The sequence below is a fragment of the Mustela nivalis genome (genome assembly GCF_964662115.1).
Source record: "Mustela nivalis genome assembly, chromosome: 15".
NCBI lineage: Eukaryota > Metazoa > Chordata > Mammalia > Carnivora > Mustelidae > Mustela > Mustela nivalis.
The window spans coordinates 60,732,897-60,738,896 of NC_139034.1; positions in this window are offsets into that span (position 1 = coordinate 60,732,897).

A 6,000-nucleotide genomic window follows, 5' to 3' on the forward strand; every position below is an offset into this window, starting at 1 on the left:
ACACTTTTATAGAGTTGCTCGTTCTGATTTTGCTTCCCTAATGCACTGCCCCCATAATACACTGATTATGCATCTTCCTGTTCCCATGGAGATGAGAGAGGAATGAAAAGCCTCCTGCAGAGTGGGAAAGGTGAACTAGGTGTGAGTAAAGTCACTAGCCTGGATAAGGGCTCCACAAGGGCTGATTAACTGAGCATCTTCTTCTGAGTTCCTCTGCCTTACAGCCAATTCCTTACTGACAGCATCATGAAGGCCATGGCCAGCTCCCCATGTAATAGTTATTACTACTCTCTGAAGCTGTAAGGTGTCCTGTTTGGTCTCCAACAGTACACATGGGAGCTTGTTTTCCCCCATCATCTAGGTGTCCTAGGTCTTCTCTAGAGCTTATGAGTGTCTTCCCAGGAGAGGGAAGACAGGTGTCTTCAAGGAGTAAGTAAATGATATGTACAAAACTCAAGGCATAACCAGGCTCAGGATTCTCCCCCACACTATCGTCATTTTTCCCTCCTGGATGTTTGGGAGGTGGGATCTGGCAGTGCCACTGGTCTTTGCGGGTTGTCCTCATTCAGTAGGGGGAGTTGGGCCTCTGGTCCTGCATAGCACCTGTACACTGGAATAGCACTTTGGAGAGTGGTCCTTTTCTTGAACTATTTCCTGGTACTTTTCTGAAATATGTGTACTCTGAGACCTCCCTCTAGGCTAGGGCCTCCTTTAGGCATTTCAGACACAAAACTAGCGCAGTGCCCTCTTACTTCGCCCTTTCTCCCTTCTTTCAATCTTTTCTGGATCTGAAGCCACTCCAGGTTCCTCTCACACAAAAGCCCCCAGTGGTTTTTGTCTTCCACTGTGGGACTTGGTGGCCACTAGTTCAGGGCCCCAAGTAAGATCTTGGCAACATGGAAGTGTACTAACTCTTCAGGGGTGCCTGGGTGGCTCAGTGGGTTAAGGCCTCTACCTTCAGCTCAGGTCCTGTTCCCGGTGTCCTAGGATCTGAGCCTGGTGTCAGAATCTCTGCTTGATGGGGAACTTGCTTCCCCATCTCTGTCTGCCTACTTGTGATCTCTCTGTCAAATAAATAAATAAATCTTTAAAAAAAGAAAAGAAAATATACTGACTCTTTAAAAAAACAAAAAAACAAAAAACCTTTTTACCAACACAAGTACTCTTAGGAGAAGAGAGGTTTTCTTGTACCCTGAGAAGTTTCTCTCTTTGTAAGAGTGAGACAAATAGCTCCACAAACAGTGAAAGTAAAAGCAATTGAATTAAACACGTGAACTGAGCTTTCTATCTTCCTCTTTTCTGCTCCATAGCTATCCAATCTGCTTAGCTTGAGGAGGTCACCAGTTCCTTATCTACACCTTTTTCAGGACCAAGCAGAAATTCAAATGGTGCCATGATTCCATTTTCCTTCTGGATCATTCTTGCCTCATCACTATCCAATAAAACTTTCTGGAATGACGGTGCTGTTTCCTATTTGTTGCTATTGAGCACTCAATACATGGCTAGTGTTATTGAGAAGCTGAGTCTACATTTTTTTTCTAACACATTAAATTTAAGTAGCCATATGTGACTAGTTGCTATCACATTGCACAACTCAGGTATCAGGTTTCTAGAAAGCAACTTAATAACACATATCAACAATTCAAAAATGTCTATATATGTATACATATATATATATTTGTAAAGATTTTATTTATTTAGATCAGTTTTTAGGTTCACAGTAAAATTGAGTGGATGTCACAGAGATTTCTCACATACCCACTACCTCCACTTAATATATATCTTATTTTTAGTGCTATATTCCATGGTAAAATATATAAGAATGTTTATCATAATACTGATATTCTAAATAGAATGAGAAGAGCCAACTAAATGATGGCACAAGCCTTGACTGTAAAAATTTTGACTCATTATAAAAATTAAATACATGGGTTAATGGTTATGCTATGGTGTTAAGTAAATATACATAGAGTCAAACTTTCCAAATAGTGTCATCCCATATACATATATGTATATGTATATATATAAAAAACACATAATTAAAATAATTGAAGTAAGCCAAATATTAATGGCTTTATTTTTGAATAATGCACATACAGATGATTTTAGTTTCTTTTTTATATTTATCTTGTAATTTAAAAATTTTATGTATTGAATATGATTACTTCTTAAGTGGAAAAATCCTTAGTAAATATTATTTTAAATCAGCTGTAAATATTACAGAAGATATGAAAATAAGAATTGAGAAAAGCGTAGTGGCTTTGACAACTGGAAAGTGAGTGATGGAATTTGATAAAGCAAATTAAGGTAGACGGTCTTGGAAGAGGTCAAAAAGGATCATAGAGTAAGTAGGGAAAAGAGGCCTGAGCCCATTAGGTCGGTCTCCTCTTCAGGTGTGGCTCTGAAAGGAAGGAGGAAAATATGTCATAATCGTATCATCTTTTGAGAATCTACCGAATATTGTACTTGATTTTTTACGTTTAGCTGACAAAACAATTCAGTGTCCATAATGTCCATGTATAATAAAAAAAACCTGAGGCACAGAGACACTAAGTTGTCTTGCAAAACCAAAGCAACTGATATTAAAACCTGGTGGTTTCCACTATATGCCACTGTCTCTTACAAGATGAGAAGTAAGGTCAGGTGAATGGGTCTTCTTTCTTTCTTTCCTTCCATCCACCCCTTCCCTCTTCCCCATCCTCCCTCCCTTCCCCCCTCCCCCCCTTTCTCCTTCCTTCCTTCTAGCAAAGACCCATCAAAGGACAGAGGGAAGAATCACAGAACACTGTGTTCTCCTACAAATTTAATTTCCTTGTCCACAGAATAGAGCAGCCAACTGAAGAATTTGGACTCAGGCCAGCCTGGATTCTGATCCCTGCTCTATCTTAAACTCCCAGCTCAACTTCACACACACTGTTTTGCCCCTCTGGCCTCAGTTTTCTCACTTATCCAGTGGAGGTAACATCTACCTCAGAAAGTTGTTATGAAGATTAGGAAGATAACATATGTAAAAGCATCTAGCACGACGTTCGGCACAAAATAGCCCCAACACATGGCAGATGTAGTTATTGATATGGTTTTGTTATAATATGATTGAATTATTCTTGATTTTTTTGAGGTGATAGAGGGCAGGTCTCGATCCTGTCATATATTTAGATACATCCCATATTTCAGTATGAAATGATGAATAAAACTGTCGTCACTGGCTGATTCATTCCCTTAGCAATCTTCCATTAATGCCAACCACGTGCCTAATGCGGCCCTAGGAAGTGGGGATAGAAGACTGAGTTAAACAATGACCCTCTTCTAACAAGCGCAGAGACACTTACATAAAATGATTATCAGGAAACAGTAATTGTTCTGATAGAGACATAAGCTGAGTGCTGGGGAAGCCTGGGCGAGGTAGCGATCTGGCTGGGGCAGTTGCAAAGGCATCAGAGAGAACGTGGCTTTTGATAGTGATAATACCAAATACTATCTTCTAGGGATGAAGAACAATGCTAAAAGTTTTGCATATTTTATTGCATTTGCTTTTCACTACATTATCCTGCCTCCAACCTCATGACGCTCAGTGAGAAGTTGCAATATTAACACATCCTCTAATATGCCATCCAGAGAACTAGAGGGTACAGGGTTCTCCAAGTGTTTTCTATGGGAAGCTTCCCTTCACAGATGCTACCAGAAAAGGACTCCACAGCCAAATATATTTGAGAAACAAGGAATGCTTTTGCCTCTTGGAGTATTGCTATGCATGGTGATTTTTCTAGGTTCTGACAAGACTTCTTGAGATTTTTTTAACTCAGACTTTTCTCAACGGCACCTACATTAAAAAAAAAAAAAAAAAAAAAAACCCTGTAATGTTATCATTTACCTTCTAAGCAAATATCTGTATGCGTTCTGAAGCGCTCTTTTGCACAGGGAGAGTCACAAGAGTAATAATGACTTCTGTTACATATTTTAAGGTATTTCTGATCAAAGTGGCACAAGCTTGATTGAGGGGCAGTAGCAGTAAGAGAAGCTGGAAAATCGTGAAGTGATAGAAATTTCGGGACCAGAAAACAACAGATCTGTGTTGTCTCGGAGACTGTGTTGTTAAGAAGAGGGTGACTTGCTAAAAATGTATGTTAAACTCCTGTAGAATTTCAGGAAGTTGATGTCAGGACAAAGGGTTCACAAAACCTATAACTATCATTACACTAACATCAACCAATACACTCAGTTCATATTATTTTGCTTGGTTTTACTCTTTCTCAAGCCATTCTTAATTAAAATTACCTTTGTCATTTTTTTCATGTTTCCCCAATATTCTAAAATTTGATTCTATAATATTACCTGTCGATGAGCAAAGCTTCTGAAATCTCTGAAAAACACTTTAAGTAGTTCATAGTATTTAACTGCATGATTGGTTTTCAATGATACTGGAGTCATGGCCTGAATTTTCTTATCAAGCACGATGAATCTTTTCTTATGTCTGGTTAATTATTACCATTGGATGAATATCTGTTTAATGTAATGAAACTGAAGTGAGTCTTACACTGCTTCATTTTGATGTTGTGATGTACATGGTCGTGGAAGCTGAATAAATGATAAAAAGACATATTCTAGGGATGTCCCTCCCTAGGATCTCACCTCTTTTGCCCTTGGGCTCTTTATTTAAGTTTCTAATTGTCTTTAAATGGGCATTTCCTGGAAGTGGCCGGTGCTCCAGTGGGTGATAGACACAAACACCACTTTAGGGAGACACTCAAACAGATCACCCCTCAGAGGAAAATGTTAAGTGACTAGAAAGGAAGGAGACGGAGTTTGACAGCTCAGGTGCAAAAAATATTTATATCGCAGGGGGGAGCACCCGGTGTTGCCTGGTTCCCTTTCGGTTCGGGACAAGCGTGATGGGATGCGGGTGAGGAGGACTCCCAGACCCCCGCGAGTAATGGCCTCTGCTGCAAGGGGAAAGGGCTAGAAACAGCAGGAGCACAAGTGTTCAGGAGATCCGCTTTCCCTTCCTTCTCCGCAGTCAACCCAGATTTTACAACGTACATCTCCTCTTTCCCTTACGCTACAGTAAGGGGGAAAAAAAAATGAACTAAGGGCTTACTTTTTTAATTAAATGTAGTACCACTTAGGAAGATGTATGCTAATCTGAGGCCAAATCTGCCGCCCTCAGCTTTACAAGATGCTGGCCCCAGCAGAGGCTGTAAAGCTCTCGATAAGAGCGGCGAGGAGCAAGGTGCAGGTCCCCCAGCGATAACCTCCTGACTCCGATATTATAGGTCTTTCTGCTGGAATTGAGTTCTACATCTTACTCGATGGGTTATTGTCACCGATGAGTAATGAACGCACCCTGCCCGAGTCCCAGGGTGCAGGAGGCAGTCGGCCAGGCCGCGGGGAGGCCCAGCTGCGGGCGGCGGGGCGGCAGATGCAGGGAAGGCAGTTAAAGGCGCAGGGACAGCGGCGACCGCGCGGGCCCGGCCGGGGGGCGCCGCGGCGGGCTGGGCTGTGGGCCGGGGCGGGAGCGCGGGCATCCATCAACGGCGCTCCCCCGGCTCGGCCGCGGCGCCGGGAAGGCAGCCCGGACCGCAGAACAAAGGCCGAGCGTGACGAAGGGCGCACCTCTGCGGACGGGGAGGTTGCGGGGCCGGGTTCCAGAAGGGGACAGCAAGGGTAGGAAGGCGGAAAGAGGTGGCGCGTTTAGGGCAGTCCGTTTCCGTTCCTTCCAGCGCTCCTTGGTGAACCCGAGTGTGTTTATTTGGGCGCCTGGTTCCCCGCCCCAGGCTCCTAACGAGGTGGGGAAGGCGCTGCAGGCTTGATAGGAGCTCTCAGTTAGTTTCTGGTGAGAATTTTAAACATCATGTTTGGGCAACTTCTAGGATCGAACAGAGGACACCGTGAAGTGTGACTTTAAAATCCCCGCGTGCCATGCATTTACATATTCTAAAATTTACTGCTGACCTGAGAACCCGACCAGTGGTCTGCAGTGAATCCTGATGTTCTGCTTGACCA